The 20,142-nt window shown below is 40.0% G+C and overlaps 1 pseudogene; it reads left to right on the top strand.

The window, feature by feature from the left end:
- The first annotated feature begins 18,054 nt into the window (after positions 1 to 18,054).
- Positions 18,055 to 19,448, top strand: LOC125366742 (annotated as a pseudogene).
- Positions 19,449 to 20,142: the final 694 nt, after the last annotated feature.

A 20,142-nucleotide genomic window follows, 5' to 3' on the forward strand; every position in this document is an offset into this window, starting at 1 on the left:
CCTTCCAAAAAAATTTAACAGATGGAATACTGGAAGGTCCAACTGCCCTAATGAGGGAACTTACATATTGATTTAGTGGAATTACATACTTGGTTTTCTCAATCTTCTCAGCCCAAAAATCTGTCCCAAAACATGGAAGCAAATATTCAACAGTACATGAAGAATGTTAAAAATGTACTGTATTAATGAAACAAAACAATAACTGAAACGTCTCTTAAGGAAAAGAAACATGGTTCAATAAATTACACACACACACACACACACACACACACACACACACACACACAGAGTCATGTAAGCCAGGGGTGGGGTTGGGAGAGATGGGGAGAATGATGGAAGGGGTGACATTGTTCAGGATGCCTTGTATTCATAAACTGACATGTTGAATTTAAAACCTCTATGTGATTACTTAAAGATAATTTAGAAATTATACAATTTTTTTTTTAAGTTGGGGAAGTTGACAGGTGATTGTGGCTCACTCCTCTAATCCTAGGTACTCAAGAGGTTGAGATGTAGGATCACAGTTAGAATACAGCCCAGGGAAGGAAAGTCATGAGACTTTCCAATAACCACTAATAGCTGAAAGTGGAGCTATGGTTCAAGTGACTGAGCACTAGCCTTTAGAGAAAATGTTTAAGGAGAGTGCCCAGGTCTGGAGTTTGAACCTAAGGACCAGTGCACACACACACACACACACACACTCTCTCTCTCTCTCTCTCTCTCTCTGTTGCTCTCTCTCTCAAAACGTTAATACATGTAAAACTTAATAATGCGAGAATAGATATGAGAATTATGAGTCATATTTTTCTTTCCTACCTCTTACCTTCTCTGATGTGTTGAGAGAGTGGACGAAGTCCTGTTTATTGTAGCCTTGGATTTCTGAGAAAAAGGTGATCATGGCAGACTGTTCACTCTACCTCTTACTGATTGCCAGCCTGCCTGTCTACCTGCCTACCTGCCTGTCATGATTACCCTTCTCTGAGAAATACCAGTCTACCATAAACAGAAAATGTTACAAATCATAGCTACTCTTATGTCATAATTGACATTATTGATCAATCAAACTGACTTCCCTTAAGCACAATTTATAAAGGATTTGGGGGCATGTGATACAAATTGTTAAAAATGTTTGCCTTCTCAGACATGTTGAGACAGTGGACCAAGTCCTGTTTATTGTAGCCTGGGATTTCCAAGAGACAGTGTCCATGACAAGATGTTGACTGTACCTCCTAATGTCTGCCTGCCAGCCTGCCTGCCTGCCTGCCAGCCTGTAATGAACACCTTTTTCTGAAAATTCCATGGCAACAATAAACAGAAAAATATCACATCAAAGCATGCCTACTATTATGTCATTATGGACATTAATTGCCGAAACAATCTAGCTGCCCTTAAGCACAAAATATAAAGCATTTTGGGGCATGTTGTACACATTATTAAAAATTCTTGGCTTCCCAGATGTGTTGAGACAGTGCACAAAGTTTTGTTTATTGTAGCCTGGGATTTCTGAGAGAAAGGTGATCATCACAAGATATTGACTGTACCTCATTATGCCTGCCAGCCGACCTGCCTGTCATGATCACCCTTCTTTCAGAAATCCCAGGCTACAATAAAAAATAATTTACAACAAATCATATCTATTATTGTGTCATAATTTACATTATTTGCTCAATCTATCTGTCCTTAAGCACAATATATAAAGTATTTGGTGACACATTGTATACATTATTAAAATGTCTTGCCTTCCCAGATGTGTTGGGACAGTGCTGAAATTCTTTTTCTTGTAGCCTGAGATTACTGAGAGAAGGGTGATTATGACAGGATGTTGACTGTACTTCCCATGCCTGCCTGCCTGCCTGTCAGTCATGATTACCTTCCTCTGATCAATCCCAGGCTACAAGAAACAGAAAAAATTTATAACCAAGCATAGCACTATTTTGACGTTATTTGCTCAACTGATCTTGATTCCCTTAAGTATAAAGTATAAAGTATTTGGGGCATGTTGTATACATTATTAAAATGCTTGCCTACTGATATTGCTCAGAAGGTAGAGGCAGCTGGAGGTACTATCCAACCATTTAGCTTAGAAAGTCAACTCCATTTCAGCTGTCCTTTCCCCCTAATTCCTGCTGCAGGATCCCCTGGCACTTGTCACAGGACCTGGCTGGGCTGGCAGGGGCTGAGGACTCTGATGGGTGTGCTGGCCACATGCAGTGTGAACTGGCCACATGCAGTGTGAACTTCAAGCATGACTTGCTCCCGCAGCATTTATGTGAACACCTCTCTGATTTGCCACACCACCGTGAGAGAAATTAGCTGAGTTCTGCACCCCTTCCTGGAATAGCTGTGCTCTTACCCTGTGGGCATTACTTTGGGACCTTCACACAGCAGCAGAGTCTGGGAAGAATGGTGCCTATCCTGTAAGCCACTCTCCTCCATCTCTGCCTTGTACTCCAGCTGGAGGCTGTGGCCTCCAATTGTGGCTGCCCAGAGGGAAAGGGATTCTCCTCTGACTCACAACTCTCTAGCCTTCTCAACCAGTCAAAGGAAAACTGGTCCAAGATTCTGCTAGAACTGTAGCTAGGCAGGAAGAAGCATGGAATGGCAGGCAGACTAGAAATTCAGACTCTCCTCACATGTTTCTGGGTGCCATCATCATCCCACTGAAATTCTGAGGATAAGCTGAAACTACTAAGTTGTGTGGGTAACCTGTGTCCCCTTCATGGAAGGAGAGGTCTGGGGTGATGTTCTTCAGGAGCTGGGTATGGTGGTACCATCCAAGGCATTGTTCTCAACTCCACATGCCTGGCATTCTATTTTAAGTTTTCTCTGACCAGGTAGATGCCGATGGCTTCATTGAATGCTCTGTGCTGTATTGCTTGTTGAGTCTCAGCTGCATTCTACCCTATGTCACACATGACTGCTAAAATAATGGGTCCAGTTTGCTGGATAGTGGCTAATCAGGACACAGGCCACATACTCTATCAGCCAGGGGTGCTCCAGTATTTGTTCAACATTGGGCCTCTTACTGGATTCCACATTCAGAAGTGGGAAAGTAGGTCATGTCCCTTTGCATTTAGGTATAGTGGAGGGCTATACTTGGCCTCTATGACTAGGACCTGTATGTCAGCAAACTTCCTCCCCTCAAAGGGGAAATTTCGCTGTCCTCACATACTAAAGGATGCCCGAGTTCCAAATGTCCATTTTGTAGTCATCATAGAGTTTGTGTTGGAACATTTCTGGGGGTCAGAATATCAAGGCTCCACAAGTTCCCTTTATCAACTGGCCTGTGGTCGTCATGACACTCAGCCTAAAATCACTGACCTTGGCATTGTGTTTGGCTTCCAACAGGCTGTTGTTGGGCTGGAGGTCTCAGTGTGTAATTCCATTCTCGTGAAGGTAGTGCACAGCACTCACCATCTGGTTTTATGCTAAAACCAGCCTCCTGGTATTATGCTTGAATATGCGGCTGCAGAAGTATTTGCACATCTACCCCATGAGGTGTCCCCACGTGGCCGACTCCAGGATGAGATATAGTCTTTATCCTCCATCACCTCAAAAAAACGGATGATGTGTAGGTGACATATGCTCTTGACAATGACCACCTCATTTTCTATGTCATGGTTCTCCAGGTCTCTCTTCAGGAGAACATTCATGGCCAGCTTGTGTCTGCGAATCAGTGATGGGCCACCTTCAGATATCCAACGCTACCATGGCCGAAGGTCTCCTTCAGTTGATACTGTCCGATGATGGTGATCTCCTCTTCCCTTTCCGAAGAATAATTAAAGGAAACTTTGTTGTATCTTGACATCTTTCCACTGGGATGGCAAGTAGTGAATGTCATAATTATCTCGAATGTTCTAAATGAAGATGACACAAGAAATTTTAACCAAAATGAGCTAAACTAAGAAACAAACAAGTAAATAGAAACACCAGAATAATGAAAATACCCAAACCCAAACCACACCAACACAGCTCCCTCCCAACCCCCCACACAAATAATGCCTTATAGTCTTTCAGAGTTAGTCCAGCAGGTCACCAAGAAAAGCTCCCAGTGCTGTAACTGACAAAAGGGGAGCGAAGCTTACTATATACCCTACTGGGGATGGCTCACAATACCTGATGACATCAGGGAGCAAATGGACCAATCACAAGTGGGACCAGTGACATCAGTGAGGAATGGACCAATCAGGGCTCAGCATGCACCCACTGATAGGTATGCTCTTGAGCCTGGAGGACTGTTGCCAAGGAAGCCAGGTACCTGGATTGATGCAACTGCTTCCATGGCAGCCATGTGGGAAACATAAGAAGAGGACACTGGCCAGTGGCCCCTAATCTTTGTAGTGTGGGGGTAAGGAGGGAAGGGTACCTTAGGTTTGCTCATGTGGCAAATATCACCCATTATACTCAATACTTTTACAGAAATAGCAACACTGTTCTTGTCCCATAGTATTATCTATATCTAATTACAAAGGAGCCGAGAGATGGAGACTTTGCAATGATTTCTTAATAACCTGAGGGGCAGAAGCCCCTCCCCAGATTAGCATGAGTGCCACGCCCCACTGCATAGAAAACAGGAAATCATGCCCCACTCTGTGGGTACCAGAACCTCCACCCCAGGACTGCTGGTGCAGGGAAGTGAAAAAAGGGGAGTACCTCTGGAGGAGAGGAGGAGAAAAGAGCAGGAAGAGAGAGGAGGAGAGTGAAGTGGAGCAGACTGGTATGAGACAAGAAAGAGCAGGGAGTGGAGGAGAACAGAGCAGGTCAGAGAAGAGTGGAGCAGTGAGCCATACTCTGCCTGCTGTAGGAACAGGGTGAGCCAAACCAGGCCAGCCGGAGGAGGGGGGGCGAACCCAAACTGGAGCCTTAGGCCTGAGGAGGATTCTTAGGCCTGAGACCTGAGGGAGAGTCCCAAGCCTTAGGCCTGAAGAGAAATCTTAGGCCTGAGGCCTGAGGGAGGATTCCAGAGCTCTGTGATGGCAGAGAAGCCTAAAGCCTGTGGGGGAGGCTTGAGGCTTAAAGTTTGAAGAGAGGCTAGGCCTACAGGAAAGAAGCCTGCTCCTCTGGACGTCTGGAGTTTTGGACATTTTGAGGCCTGGCGGCTGAGATGGTTAGAAATTAAGTTGCCGGTTCAGAGTTCAGGTTAAGACAGGTCTCAGGTCTGAGTTCTGGGTAACTATTCCAGGACAAGGTAATTGCAGGCAAGCATGAGGTGGAGGGTGGATCTGCTTCTGGGTTTTAGATTGTAAATAAAATACCTTTGTAAATAAAGCTCCTTCAGACTTTAAGTGTGCCTCCGTGGTTTATTCTCACTCAGAATACAACAATTTGAATCAAATATTCTGTTTCTACCTGAGAAGGGAGAGCAGACATCCAAGATTAACTCATAGTTTTGTCCACATCTGCCATTCTAGTTTTAGTTTCTAGTTTGTACCATTTTCTATGCTTCTTTGTCCTGTTTTGGTTTTGATTAGCTTAATTATTTTTTCTCTTTTTTAAATTTAATTTTATTGTCAAGGTGACATATAGAGGGGTTACTTACATACATAAGGTAGTAAATATAATTCTTATCACACTTTTATCACCTCTTTCATTCTCCCATCTTCCCTCCTCTAAAATTCCCCCTTGCCCGAGATGTACATTTAATTAATGACATATTTCCTTGTATCATTGTTGCTTTGGTTTGCCCTTTATCTTTTGTCTCACCATTTTGATGTTTTCTCTTCCCTTCTCTAATTCAGATAAACGTATACACAATAAACAGGGTACCAAAATCAAATAAAGTGACAACATGTAACTGAAGCTTATTCTACTTGAGAGGCCTTTTTTGTTCTTGCTGTTGAACTCTCTGTCTGTATGCTGTCTCTCAGCTGACCTTAAGATCAAGGCTAGCTCTCTACCATTAGAGCCACAGTACCACTTCTGGTTTTCTGGTGGTGTGAGCCACTGGTGCCCATTTTAGAGTTCTTTACAAGGAAAATAAATAATGGGTGGTCCAGTGATGGCTCATACCTGCAATTCTATCTACTCAAGAGGCTGGGATCTGAGAATCTCTTTTAAAGCCAGCCAGGGCATGAAAGTCCATGAGATGTTTCTCAGCAATTAATTATCAGAAAACTGCAAGTGGCCCTGTTGCCTCAAGAATGATAGGGCTACCCTCAAGCATAAATGCTGAGGGACAGTTCCCAGGCCCTGTGTTCCAGCCCTACATCTGACAAAACACAGTATTAAACATGGGCTGGACATAATAATGCCATAGTCACAAACACAGAAGGCAGAAGAGCCTGAGGCAAAAGGTTTGGGGAGTTGAGTCCAGCTTGGTCTGTATAATTATTTTCAGTCCAACTTACCATAGCAAGACTTAATTGCAAAAACTATACCAAAAAGTTCACTGACAAAACAATCTCAGAGAGTCATACTTCCATAACCATATTTTATTTTTTCAATTATTGTGACCTACTACATTATTCTTCCTCCTTTAAAAACTCTCCATAATTAGTTGCTCTCATTTATCACTGTTGGTTTATCCATGAGGGTTATTTCCACATCCAAACTTATACTTTCCCTTGTAACACTAGTTCTTCTCATTCTCTCCCTTCCTGCTTTCCTCTACTTACCCCTCTGTCTTCTTTTCCATCTCCTCCCATTCTTTTCTTTTCCTTTGTTACATTTTTCCTCTCTTTGTCTCTATCTTCCTTCTTTTTTGATATAGAAGAGGTTGATGTCACCAAGCTGAATTGGATTCATGGTCTTTCTGCCTCTGTGTTCTGAATGGCAGGGCTACAGGAGTATATGGCCATGACTGGCGTGGCCATTATCTTTTATCATAGAGTGCTCTCTCTATTTCCTAAAATCTTCACACAGATTACACTGTTTCACGTCCTAGATGTCTCTTAGACTATTTTCTCAATTTCCTTTCTTTTCTGTCCCATTCAGTAGCCCATAGCCTCAGGGCATTGCCAGCCAGTGCCAGGCATACCCAACACTGCCCAAGACCATGGGCACAGACCCATTCAGGCACTGGATATGACAGAGCATAGGTGAGGTGTAGATTGTTCCCACAATTCAGGACTGCAAGTCATTACCTGAGCAGGTCCCTTTAACAGAAAGTACTCTAGAAGAAAGTCCCAGGTCGAAACTGAACCAATTCTGACAATCACCTGCCTCAATTTTCAGATGTGGACAGATCTAGTCTTTGCATCTAATGAATAGAAAGGGACAGAAATGATGAAGTATCACTTCTGATATTAAGTTATAAATGGCTGTTACTCTCACTGTGACATCTCTCTATATCTCTATCTCTCTTTCACCCTTTGCTCCTGGTGAAACAACTGCATGTGTGAGCAGTCTATGGAAAACACCCCATGACAAGGAGATGCAGCTTCCAGATGATGGCTGGGGGACATGATCTGGGAAGCAGTCAAGTCTGGTGATGACCATGGCCCTAACAGAAAATTTCAGTTGTCTCCTGAGCTCCTTACTCACCCCACCCCCCTGCAAGCTTCTCCTTGACTACTAACCCCTAGAAACTGAGTGAGAATAGATGCTTGGTGTTCAACAATATTTGCTACACAGGCAAGACACTGAAATGGTGAGAAATATAAAACAGAGATCATGTGAGTCACCCTCTCTACATCAATGACTCATGGCCTACAGTTCAGTTGTAGTCTATAGATTATGAAATTCATTGTCTAGTTCCCAAATATGTGGGGCCTTGTTACTGAACTTACTTGCACCTCAGTTTACACTTATGTATGTACAATATGTATTTTATTAATTGTGAGTTTTGATGTGACAGCTTACGTTCAAGTATATTCATCTGAAAAAAGGCTTTAATAGTCCTTGCGGCAATGGAACACTTGAATTTTTAAAAATCAAGTGGACATCCCGTAGTTGTCAGAGAGGCTGATGAAATCTGCACAGTCAGGGCTAAGATGATTTATGCTGACTTGTGTAGTTCTGAAAGAGAATCTGGACCCTGTAGCTCTTGACATTAAGGTGGGCAATTCTGCCATCCAGCAGACTTTGAATCAACTTCAATTCAAAGCCTTCTGTAATTCAGTGAATCCTATTTAAAATGACAAGGGAAAACTGGAGGTGAGGGCTCTTGCCTGTAATCCCAGCTACTCAGGAATCTGAGATCTAAAGATCAAATCCTGGTTCACAGCTAACTCTATCTCCAATTAACTATGAGAATACTGGAAATTGAGCTGTGGCTCAAAGTGATAGAGAGCTAGCCCCATGACAACAAAAGACAATGGCCATGATTAGATAATTGATTAAAACACAAAACAGAAATACAATCCAGATCAGAGTGATAGTTCAATTGACATTCGAGTTGTCAAATGTCACAGAGGACTGAGGAAAATCTTTTAAGTTTAAACTCTGGCTGTTAGAACTGAAAACAACATGAGACCTTCTACCTTCTTTTTCTCTTTGCAGCTCCTGGCTGTTGGCACTTGCCTTAAGGGTCATCTGGACATGATGACTTGAACTCAGATCACCTGAATGTCCTTCTCTCCTGGAGTCAAGCAGGATACTGCCTTTCATTACAGAAAAGATAAAAGGAACTTAATTCCAAGTTGTGAACACATCTTCCATTTAACCATTTGAGTCTAGAAGGAAGATGAACAGTTACCCATCAATTGTCTGAGAAACCCACAATCTGTACCACTTTTTCCCAATCCTCAATCCATCATTATTTTTCTTAGAGCCATCTGTGTTCCTGCCTTCAGTGATTTGTGAAACACACACTTACCTGGAAGAGTGCTTTGTGGAGTGCTACTGTAATTCCACTGACTTCTCTGACCAGTGGGGGACTTAGCCTCAGAACAGATATTCTGATGCCTTATTAGCAAACTAAAAGGCATATGTGAAAACATCTCCATTAAAGTCTCCTGTGTTTGTTGGCCAAAGGAAGCCACTGTTTTGAGACTCTCCCCGCCCTGTATAGAGCCTCCCTGGGGAGACTTGTTTGCCCAGCTGCTCCAGGGAAAGCTTTTTACAGTAAATAGGGAAGCCAATGGTCTAAGATAATTAGTCTTGAGGAAATAGTAGCTAGGTGATAGAGTTTTACCTTGATTGGTTTGATCCTTTGTAGTAGTGACACCCTTAGTTGTAGGGACTTCCTTTGTAAGTAGTGACATCCCCAACTTTGGTACTGATATGGATATCTTTCTCTATTAATTTTACTCTAGAAGTTTTTTGGTGGTTTTTTTTTTTTTTTTTTTTTTTTTTGCCAGTCCTGGGCTTTGGACTCAGGGCCTGAGCACCGTCCCTGGCTTCTTCCTGCTCAAGGCTAGCACTCTGCCACCTGAGCCACAGCGCCCCCTCTGGCCGTTTTCTATATATGTGGTGCTGGGGAATTGAACCGAGAGCTTCATGTGTAGGAGGCAAGCACTCTTGCCACTAAGCCATACTACCAGCCCACTAGAAGTTTTGAATTGATTTCTAACCCAATATAAATCCTGGCCCTCCTAAAACAAAGTGCGCATTGGTCCACTCGCCTCTGCATCCCACATGTCCTGACTTTCGGCTGCAGTTACCCAGATATATATATATCTATATATATCTATATATACATATATACATATATACGTATATATACATATATACATATATACATATATACGTATATATACATATATACATATATACATATATACATATATACATATATACATATATACATATATACATATATACATACATACATATACATACATACATACATATATACATATATACATATATACATATATACATATATATGTATATACATATATACATATATACATATATACATATATGCATATATACATATATACATATATATGTATATACATATATACATATATACATATATACATATATACATATATACATATATACATGTATACATATATATGTATACATATATACATATATACATATATACATATATATACATATATACATATATACATATACATATATACATATATACATATATACATATACATATATACATATATACATATATACATACATATATACATATACATACATACATATACATATATACATATATACATATATACATATATACATATATACATATGTACATATATACATATATACATATATATATACATATATACATATACATATATACATATATACATATATATATACATATATATACATATATACATATATACACACATATATACATATATACATATATACATATATACATATATACATATATACATATATACATATATACATATATACATATATACATATATACATATATACATATACATATATACATATATATACATATATACATATATACATATATATACATATATACATATATACATATATACATATATACATATATACATATATACACATATATACATATATGTACATATATGCATACATACATATACATATATACATATATAGATATATATGTATATATGTATATATAGATATATATGTATATATGTATATATGTATATATGTATATATGTATATATGTATATATGTATATATGTATATATATGTATATATATATATGTATTTAAGAAATAAAATAAAACATTAAAAATATCGCATGTGAAAACATATGAAAGCACAAAATATAAAATATAATCTGTACAGAATCTATGAAAATGCAATATATGAACGTATTGTGTCCTCAAAACCTGGAGCGGGTTACAATGTAATGCATGTGGAGTTGATAAAACACGATGAACCATATAACATATGTGAAAGCCTATGGAATGGAACATATGTGAGCATATATAAAATATAAATATAAAACATAAAATGTATAATTATAAAATATAAATATATATAAAGATAAATTATAAATATACATATAAAATGTATAAATATGAAATAAAAGTATATAAATATAAAATATAAATATGTATAAAATAGAAGTATATATAAATATAAAATATAAGTATAAATAAATATAAAATATAAGTATAAATAAATATAAAATATAAATATTACTATAAAATATAAGTATATATAAATATAAAGCACAAGGTATATAAAATGTTAAAATATAGATGTACTAATATATTTTATCAAACTTTATATTTGTATACAGGATATTTTTATATATTCTGCCTATATTTAGTGATGGGATGGGGTCGGGACTCAGTTTCCCCAGCTGTGTGTCGGGGGGAGGACTTAGCAATCAGCACCCTCCCAGGCAGACGGACAAGCAGCCAGGCAGACCCCATAGATAGGCAGACAGACAGACACATACACACCTACAGGAAGACGGACAGACAGAGGTGTCGCACTAGGCCTGTCTACCCATCCGTCCATCCGTCTGACCCTCCACCTGTGTCTGTCTGCCTGACTGTCTGTCTGTCTTTGTGTCTGTCTGTGTCTACCTGCCTGTCTGTCTCTGTGTGTCTACCTGTGAGTCTGTCTCCTTACCCATCTGTCTGTCCGTCTCTGTGTCTGTTTGTCTCTGTCTCCCTGTCTATCTGCCTGTCTACCTGTCCGTCTGCGTCCACTTGTCTGTCTTACAGTGTATCTGTCTGTCTGTTATCTGTTTACCTGTCTGTCTGCCCTGTCTGTGAGTCTGTCTGTCTGATCTCCTTGTCTTTCTCTGTGTCTGTCTTCCAATGTATGTGTCTGTCTCTGCGTCTGTCTCCCTATCTGCCTGTCTGTCTGTCTCATCTGTCTGTCTCTGTGTCCATCTGTCTATGTGTGTCTGACTTTCTGTTGCTATGTGTCTGTGTGTGTCTGGGCCTCCTCTCTACGTCTGTCTGTGTGTCTGTCTTCCAATGTATTTGTCTGTCAGTCTGCCTGTGAGTCTGTCTCCTTGTCTGTCTTCCTATCTATGCCTGTGTCTGTCTGTCTGTGTCTGTGTCTGTGTCCAATGTATGTGCCTCCCTGTCTGTCTCCTCGCTTGTCTATGTGTCTGTTTGTCTGTCTGTGTGTTTATCTGTCTGTCTCTGTGTCTCCCTGTCTATCTGTCGGCCGGTCTACCTGTCCGTCTATGTCCACTTGTCTGTCTTCCAGTGTACCTGTCTGTCTGTTGTCTGTGTACATGTCTGTCTGCCCTGACTGTCTGTATGTCTCTGCGTCTGTCTTCCAATGTATGTGACTGTCTGTGCATCTGTCTCTCTGTCTGCCTGTCTGTCTTTGTGCCTGTCTTTGTCTACCTGTGAGTCTGTCTCCTTGTCTGTTTGTCTTCCTGTCTATACCTGTGTCTCTCTGTCTGTCTTTTTGTTGTCTAATGTATGTGTCTGTCTCCTCATCTGTCTGTCTCTGTCCGTCAGTCTATGTGTGTCTGTGAGTCTGTTGCTGTGTCTGTGTGTCTCTGGGCCTCCTCTCTACACCTACTTGTCTGTGTGTCTGTCTTCCAATGAATGTGTCTGTCTGCCTGTCAGACTCTTTCATTGTCTGTCTTCCTGTCTATGCCTGTGTCTGTCTGTCTGCATCTGTCTGTCTGTGTCTGTGTTCCAATGTATGTGTCTGTCTGTCTCTCTCCTTGCCTATCTATGTGTCTGTCTATCTGTGTGTTGGCCTGCCTGTCTGTCCCTCAGCCTGTCTGTCTCAGTGTCTCTGGGCCTCCTCTCTGCATCTGCCTGTCTGTGAGTCTCGGTCTCTGTGGCTGTCTGTCCACCTATGTCTGTCTCTGTCTGTTTGTGTCTACCTGGGAGTCTGTCTTTCTGTCTCCTCATCTGTCTGTCTTCTGGTCTATGCCTGTGTCTGTGTGTCTTTCTTCCAATGTATGTGTCTATCTTTTCTGTCTGCCGGGTCTCCCTGTCTGTCTATCTCTGTCTTCCAATGTATGTGTCTGCCTGTCTGTCTTTCTGTGTCTGTGTCTTTCAGTATGTCTGTCTGTCTCTGTGTGTCTGTCTGTCTCCTTGTCTGTCTTCCAATGTATGTGTTTCTGTCTGTGTCTGTGTGTCTCTGCATCTGTCTTCCAATGTGTGTGTGTCTGTATTTCTGTGTGTCTGTCTACCTGTGAGTCTGTCTTCTTGTCTATCTGTCTGTCCCTGTGTCTCTCTACGTGCCTCTGGGCCTCCTCTCTGCACCTGCCTGTCTGTGAGTCTCTCTGCCGGTGTGTCTGTCTGTCCACCTGTCTGTCTTCCACTGCGTGTCTGTCTGTCTTTTCTATGTTGGTTTGTGAGTTTGTCTCCCTGCCTGTCTGTCTGTCTAGCTGTGAGTCTGTCTTTCTGTCTCCTTGTCTATTTGTCTGTCTACCTCTGAGTCTGTCTATGCCTATATGTGTGTATCTATGTGTAAGTCTCTGTGTCTGTCTGTCTGCCTGTCTGTCTCCATGTCTGTCTCTGTTTGTGTGTCTGTCTTCAATGTATGCAGGTCTGTCTTTTCTGTCTGCCTATGAGTCTGTCTCCCTGTCTGTCTGTGTCTAGCTGTGAGTTTGTCTGTCTCCTTGTCCACTGGTCTGTCTCTGAGTCTGTCTGTGTATATGTCTATGTGTCTGTTTGCCTGTAAGTCTGTCTGTCTCCTTGTCTATCTCTCTGTCGCCAGACATTTCATGACACGATGATCTCAGGGCCTGGAGAAATAAATAGATATAGAGGAGAAAAAAAAGGAAATGAGGACCACATTCAGCTGAGTTCTGGTTGTTTATTCTTCATGTTTTCCAAAGACTTCCAGAACTTTTCAACTCCTAGAAAATAAATAAAAAATTATGTCACAATATTAAAATCAATTACCAATAAATAAAAATATTATAAATGATAAACACTGTAGATGATGAATACTATAAATCTTAAGTAAATGATGAATGTTATAATAAATAAATTATAAATAATTAAATACAAATATGTAAATGCCAATAAATACTATAAAGAGTAAACACTGTAAATGATAAATACTGTAAATCATAAGTAAATAATGAATAAGTATTATAATGTTATAAATAAATAAATACAAATATAAATAAAATATGAATCAGTAAATCACTAATAAGCAATAAATGATAAACTTTATAAATGATAAACACTTTAAATAATAAAAAATATAAATTATAAGTAAATAAACAAATGACATAATAAATAACAAATATTATAAATGATAAGCATTATAAATGGTAAACACTATAAATGATAAATACTATAAATCATAAGTAACTGATAAATGTTAAAATACATAAGTTATACATAAATAAATACGAATGTAAATAGGATAGAAGTCAATAAAACTGTAATAAGCAAGGCCACGCCCCTGAGGAGCTCAGGGACAACAGGCCAGGTCCCCGCGAATTGCAGGGATGCCAGACCACGCCCCCACGGAGCATACAGATGCCAGGCCACGACCCTGAGCAGCCAAGGAACTCCAGGCCACACTGAGGAGGAGCAAGGGGACACCAGGCCACACCCCTGAACAAAAGGCCACGCCCTCAACGAGCCAGGGAGACCAGGCCATGCTCCCGAGGTGCACAGGATGCCAGGCTACATTCCTGGATGGCAGATCACTCCCATGAATGACAGGTCACATCCCCAAGGAGCACAGGGATGCCAGGCCATGCCCCCACCCAAAATCATCACTTCTGCCAGGCCACGCCCCCAGTGACACCACTTCTGCCAACCAAGCCATGCCCCCAAGGCCTCCCCATGCCAGTCCACACCCACAAGCCCTCACATCAGGCAGGCCATGACCCCAAGGCTTCACTTCAACTAGGCCATGCCTCCAAGCCCTCAAACCAGCCAGGCCAGGTCCACAGCAACATAGCCTCCTCACTCCAGCCACGTCTTGGCCTCAAGAGCCACCCCTTGGTAGGCCACGCCCCAAGGCCTCACCTCTTACCAAGTCAAGCCCCCTGTACCCCACTTCCTACCAGGCCATGACCCCAAATCCTCAGGCAGGCCAGGCCACCCATGCCCCAACGACAGTCCAGCTCCATGGCCACGCCCACTGTGACACCACACCAGGCACACTATGCCCCCAGCACCTCCATTTTCTTAAGCCCCGCCCGCCACGTCACAATGATGTTTCTGGGCCCCTCGACAAGCTTCAAGTCCCCTAGGCCCCACCCCCAGGTGCTAAGGCCCTGCTCCCTCAAGCACTCAAACCCTGGGCTTCCTGGTTTCTCGGCCCCAGCCGCGCAGCTTAAAGGCGCCTCACTCCAGCCCAGGAGCCCAACGCCGGGTATCCGGGGATAGGGAGGGGGCGTCGTCATGGAGGTGGCAACGTCCACTCCCTCTGTGGAAACCTGCTCCGCCAGCTGCCACCGCGACAGCTCTGGCTGCTTCACTTCCTGGCGTCATCACAGTGAACGGAATGACACTTGTGGCATCATCAGGCGGTGACCATCCCCCTCCACACCAGCCTGCTGCGCATGGGCCAGCAGGGCTGGGGATGCCACACATCCAAGGAGGCTTCACTGCGCATGCACAGCAGGAGTGGACCAGGTGTCACTGCACATGCGCAGCAAGCTGGACCGCCACGTGGGAGCTTCTGGGCAACAGTGCAAATGTGCAACAGCCTACACTGCGGAGCAGGGAGTTACCAGGTGTTAGTGCACCATGACAGGCTGCAGTGTGAAGCAGGGAGCCTCCAGGTGCCACTGAAGGTAGTCAGCACGCTGGACCGCCCAGCAGGGAGGCGCCAGGCAAACTGCAGGTGTGCAGCAGGTTGGACTGCTGAGCAGAGGGGGACCAGGCACCATTGCACATGCACAACAGTTGGAACCTCCGGGCGGAGGGCCACCAGATGTTTCTGGGCAGGCTCAGCAGGCTGGACTGCCTAGTAGGGAGCCTCTGGGCTCCAGTGCGCTCGCGAAACAGGGCAGGGGATTGATTACCCACAATTCTGGGTGGTGACATCATTGTTCTCCGTCCTGTGGGTCGTCCTTTCTACGTAATTTATAACCGTAATTATTCGTAATTGTGATTTATACTAATTTATAATTATTAATAATTTATTTATAATTATATAATTTATATAAAATGTTTGGTTATAATTATATATAATATATCATTATAATTATTCATAATCATTATAATTATTAATTATTTATGTATAATTTGTAATTACTGTAATTACAAGTCATGTATAATTTATAATGATTGTAATTATTTATAATCAAAATATAATGTAGGATTATAATTATTTATAATTTATCTGTAACATAATTAATTATTTGTCATCATAATGATTATTGATAATTCATGATCAGTTATAATTTGCATATAATTTCTAATGGGTATAATCATAATTACTCATCAATATACATAATTTATGATGATCATTATTTTTGGTGTGTATATAATTTATGGTCATTTATCATTATGATGTGTATATATTGAACAATTACAATTATATATAATTTAAATGTCATTTAGAATCATGATTATAATTATTAATAATTTACAAATTATACATAATTTATAATCATAATTATTTATAATTAATGTACAATTTTCTTATAGTGATTCATAATATATCCTTGAAATGATTTATAGTTCTAATTAAGAATGTATAATTATTTGTAATTTATATATAATTTGTAATTATTTATTGTTATTCTAAGTATAATTTATTAGTAATGTATAATTATGTATCTGTTAATGTGATTTATATTTATAATTATTTATAATTTAAAACATTATTATAATTTATCTAATTTATGATTACAATTATTTATAATGTTTATGTAATTTAGAATTATAATTCTTTAAACTTATACTTATTTGCTTTCTGATTATTTATTATTGTCAATACTAATAATTAATTATAGTTATGTACAATTTCTATATTACATATTTGTTATAATTATTGTATTTATAAATTATATATAATTTATTATTGTTATAATTATGTATACTGTATATATGTTATCTATATTGTAATTTTCCTAAATATATTATTAGTATAATTATTATGCCCTGTGATGGATGAGGCATCATTTGGTTCAGTATCTTTTATTTTTAATTATACATATCTTATGATGTACATCATCTATTATTCTTTATATGTATATATAGATTCTGTCCCACGTTGCATGTGGTATATTATGTATTTATGTGCATCTTACTTTCATATATTTTATATGTGATATCTCTTATTTGTATGTCATTTCATGTCTATTACATATATTATCATATGTAATAAATTTGTATCTCTTTTTATACCTATTACATATATATTATCACACATAGTATATAAGAATTATAAATCATTGATAATTTATATAAAATTCATGATTATTACAATTATTTATAATTTGCATGTAATTAATAATTCTATTTTTTATAATTTTAATGTAAGTTAGATTACCCTATTATTATTATTGTATAATATTTCCCTTTTCTTTTTGTTTCCTCTTTTCTCCATGAGTTGGTCATCAAACCCTGATGGTGTCCATTTCCCACCATTTGCATTGATCTATTGATTGGATTCAGATATCGATACCCATGGACAGGAGGATTTTCTCTCTCCCTCTTCATTGGAATTCATATTACAATTGTTGATGAAAAGCGAGATGATTGGGATTGTAATCACCACACAGGATGATGGATGGAAATTAACACTTATTTTCTTTTTTAATTTAAGTTTTGTCCCTCAGGAAATATTGGAAAAATATGGTTGGGTAAAAACGTAAAGTCCACGTGTCCATAAGAATCAATCACTATAAATAAATGAAATAAACAAATGATGCAATCTTCAGATCTGGCCCTATAGCAACCTCAAAGCTGAAGGAGCAGGAAGCACAGACTGTAAGTCAGACTCTCCAGTGGCCTTGTGGAGTTATGCTTCTTTTCTCTGTGTTAGAAGCAGAATTCAGGCTTCTTAGACCCTAGTATTCCAACCCTACTCCAGAGTTTGGAAAGAAAAAGCAGAGTCAACCAATAATAACTAACAGGAAATACAAACATGAAGCAAAAAGAACCAACTGATTTCATCCTAATTTTTTATTTTGGAATTTCTCCAAAACACAGTATTGAAAAGCTAACCAGGGATGGAGGCGCCGCCATTTTTGCTGCCTGGACGCAGAGCGAGAGGGAGAGAGAGTGGGAGACGCAATCCGCTTCCATCCTTCATGCAGACCCTGCAGGAGCCGCTGCAGCTATGGATGATCGGGAAGCTCTGGTGTACCAGGCGAAGCTGGCTGAGCAGGCTGAGCGATACGACGAAATGGTGGAATCAATGAAGAAAGTAGCAGGAATGGATGTGGAGCTGACAGTTGAAGAAAGAAGTCTCCTATCTGTTGCGTATAAAAATGTGATTGGAGCTAGAAGAGCCTCCTGGAGAATAATTAGCAGCATCGAACAGAAAGAAGAAAACAAGGGAGGAGAAAACAAACTAAAAATGATTCAGGAATATTGGCAAATGGTTGAGACTGAAGTAAAGTTAATCTGTTGTGACATTCTGGATGTACTCGACAAACACCATATTCCAGCAGCTAACACTGGCGAGTCCAATGTTTTCTATTATAAAATGAAAGGGGACTACCACAGGTATCTGGCTGAATTTGCCACAGGAAAAGACCGGAAGGAGGCAGTGGAAAACAGCCTAGTGGCTTATAAAGCTGCTAGTGATATTGCAATGACAGAACTTCCACCAACGCATCCAATTCGTTTAGGTCTTGCTCTCAACTTTTCCGTATTCTACTATGAAATTCTTAATTCTCCTGACAGGGCCTGCAGGTTGGCAAAAGCAGCTTTTGATGATGCAATTGCAGATCTGGATACTCTGAGTGAAGAAAGCTATAAGGACTCTACACTTATCGTGCAGTTGTTATGTGATAATCTGACACTATGGACTTCAGACATGCAGGGACGGTGAAGAGCAGAATAAGGAAGCGCTGCAGGATGTGGTAGATGAAAATCAGTGAGACAGAAAAGCCAACAAGAGAAACAATCTCTGACTACCCCAGTCCTCCCCACCCCTTCCCTTGGAAAGTCCCCATTGTCACTGAGAACCACAAAATCTGACTTTCACATTTGGTCTCAGAATTTAGGTTCCTGCCCAGTTTTTTTTTTAAACAGTTTTCAAAAGTTCTTAAAGGCAAGAGTGAACTTCTGTGGATTTTACTGGTCCCAGCTTTTAGATTCTTTAAGACACTAACAGGACTGTATAGAGGCTTTTTCAGCATTACTGTATTGTCTCCATGCCAGAAGTGGCAAGATCATTGGAAATGGAAATTACATTTGAAAGCCATTAGACTCCTAGGTGATGCATCTTAAAAAAGAGATTGATCACACTAAAGAGGCATATGTGAATCATTTTTCCTTTTTCTAATTGTTTAAATCAAATTTTATACCAATGTTTAAATTTAATTGGGTGTTAACTTGAAGTGGTTAAAGATTGTTTGGGGTGGGGAGTTTGTTGCAATGGTTTTGCTGTAAAAAGTGTTTCCAACTCTGCTGAAGTGTTGGCTGAAAAGTGAGTGCTGGTAACAGTTCACCAATCCGTGGCTGCTCATTCTTGCCTACCTTTTCTCTCCCTCTGAAGCAGGTTAGCATTGAAGGTGATATGGAGAAGCCTGCATGCATGTTCAGTTCTTTGTTTCTTCTCCTTCCCTCTACCCTGCCATCCCTTCTTCCTTCCTCCTCCCCTCCCTTCTTCTCTCCCTCTCCTTTGCTCGCTCAAGCTCTTTTGTTCAGTATGTGTAACTTGAAGCTAATTTGTACTACTGGATATCTGACTGGAGCCACAGATACAGAATCTGTATTGTTCTTACTGAAACACAGCATGGAATTAACATTAAACTTAAATAAAACAAACCTAAAAGAAAAATGCCAAAAAAAAAAAAAAGCCAACCATATGGGCGGATAAGTCTGTTTAGATTCATCCTTTATTTAAAACATTGAAAAAGAAAAGGAAATATCAGCATTTCCAATTCCAGGATCTATTCACCATATATTTTTGACATTCAGAGTTCTCTATTTCACACACACACACACACACACACACACACACACACACACACTTAATTTCTTAGAACCCAGATTTATTTTTAGGCTAGAGATTTGGCATTCCAAATCAGGGCTCTCTGCTCCTGAGCAGACATTCTAAAAAACCCTTACTGCCAGATATTAAAAGGCCACTGTATAATTTATTAGAGGAACTTTCAAAAAGCTCTGATAACTTTTTAACCACAAGGGCGAAGCAAAATTACAAGCATCCTAATAAGCTCCAACCCTG

Source organism: Perognathus longimembris, chromosome 18 (genome assembly GCF_023159225.1).
Source record: "Perognathus longimembris pacificus isolate PPM17 chromosome 18, ASM2315922v1, whole genome shotgun sequence".
NCBI classification, from domain to species: Eukaryota; Metazoa; Chordata; class Mammalia; order Rodentia; family Heteromyidae; genus Perognathus; species Perognathus longimembris.